Raw genomic sequence first — 2,258 nt, 5'->3', positions numbered from 1 at the left:
GGTGCCTAACACCTTCCCCTCGAGTAACCAAAATCCTTACTCAGAATTTCACTGGTTTCGCAAATCAAAACAGAGTTTACATTTACATATTTTAAAAAATGGTTTTCCTAATATTTTTCTTCAAATTTAGGTGGCGACTCTAAAAACAAAGCAAATTTTTTTCAAAATCAGAGTGACAGCCATATTATGTTGTGAACTGTTTCGGCTTATTCGAAATAGGGTGCGACAGCATGGCGACTCTGCTGGGGACTGACTTATGTTTTAACCTTAGAAAAACTCAATTTAGGAGCAACATTTGTGATTACGTGTTTATTTTTCAGCTTGCTATTGATATATTGCTTTGACTGAAAGGTCGCAAGTGAAATCTAAGCTTGTGTTCCTTATTTGTTTCAAGACACTACTTGTTACTGTTTTCTCTACACTGTCATTTACACTTTCTATCGAGTCTTTGGCCATACACGCACACACCGTACACGTGAGGGGTGTTCCTGCACTCCTCTGAAACTCTCTTTGGATTCCTTAGTTTCAGAGTTAGTGCAATTAAGATAGTGCACTTTCTCGCAATTACTCAGTCTCACTCTCAATCATCTAGGAAAAAATCTTACTCTTTAAAATAGGTCATGTTGCATAGCCTTAGGCAAGACAATATACGGTATTGTCGTTGCATTTAGGAAACCACCCAAATGACAATGAGTTTCTTCTTTAAAACTCAACGACATAAACTTTGTGTGAGATTGATATAAATTATCCAAACTTAAACACTTAACAGATTTGGAGCAAATAAACTCATTACACCCTTTACCTCTTTTCAGATGAACCTCAACCAAGACTTACCGGATATCCAAATGGTCATTTCAGCGCCCCACATTCTACAGAATTGGTGGCAAAATATCCGCAAGACACACGGGGCAGAGATTCAAGGGCATTTAGGAGCATTATCGTCACTTCTAGGAATACAATGCGATAAAGTCTTTGTCACTCAGCTAATGGGGTTTTGGGAACCGAGCACTATAACCTTCAAATTCCTGGATTTTGATATGACTCCTACACTAGAGGAGTTCAGTAGTCTTACCGAACTACCGATTAGAGGGAGACTGCCGGTGATCCCCTCAGCTATCTGTACAGGTGACTTCCTAAGTCTCTTGGATATGCACATATTTCGGTCATTGAGATATGTGGATGGCGGACATGTCGAGTTGGAATATCTCTTTCAGAGGTTTGGGCGTTCGGAAGGTTACTATGAATATCAAGAATTTGAATACACTCACGGAGCATGGGAGCATATGAGGCCAAGAGTATTCGTTATGACTTTTTTAGGAATTATGGTGTTCCCAATAAGGTCAAATTCTATCGACATCAACATATTGCCGATGGTTATAAGCATCATCAACGATCCACAAAGATTTACTTTGGTGCCTATGATCCTTGCCAAAGTTCTTCGTTCAATGACAGCCTGCATTAGGGGACACAATTTCTTCGGAGGATGCAGTATATTACTACAGATTTGGGCAAGGGAACATTTCTACCGACGTGATCCACAAATGGATTACTACAGAGGTGCTCCTAACAAGATCGAAAGCCACGAAGACCGTCTTCAAAATTGGGTGGGTGCGCCAACGGGAAGGGAAGAGTGGCGCATATTTTTGAACAACCTCACAGGAGACGCCATCCAATGGAAGTTCTCTTGGGTAACAGGATTGGCGTTTGCAAGGACTCGATACTTTTCTTTATCGAGTTAATTGGACTCAGAGGCATCCAACCATACGCACCTCTTCGGGTTATGCGGCAATTTGTAGTTATCCAAGACATTCCGCTATGGTCAATAATGGGATCACATGAAGATGCATTCACTTCAGTCCCGCTGGAACGGATAAGAAATATGCAAGCCGAGTGGGAATCCATAATCGATTAAGAAATAGGAAAAGAAAGCTGGTGTACGCCAGAGTATTACGCTTGGCGGAATACCGTGAGTCATATGGCTCGTCCAAGCGCACACGGACATTGGGGGTTTGTAGATAGACAACAAACTGATTGGATTAGAGAATCGGTGCTTCTTCGCATGGGGTTCACTACACCCATGTACAAACAGATAGTTCCGGGATCCGTCGATTACTTAATCCAGGAAGAAGACCCAGAAGAGGATCCTGAAGAGGACCCAGAGGAAGATCCTGAAGAGGACCCAGAAGAGGACCCAGAAGAAGATCCTGAAGAGGACCCAGAAGAAGATCCTGAAGAGAACCCAGAAGAGGACCCTGAGG

The sequence above is a fragment of the Solanum tuberosum genome, unplaced genomic scaffold (genome assembly GCF_000226075.1).
Source record: "Solanum tuberosum cultivar DM 1-3 516 R44 unplaced genomic scaffold, SolTub_3.0 scf00548, whole genome shotgun sequence".
In the NCBI taxonomy this organism is placed as follows: Eukaryota; Viridiplantae; Streptophyta; class Magnoliopsida; order Solanales; family Solanaceae; genus Solanum; species Solanum tuberosum.
This window is presented reverse-complemented; position numbering follows the sequence as displayed.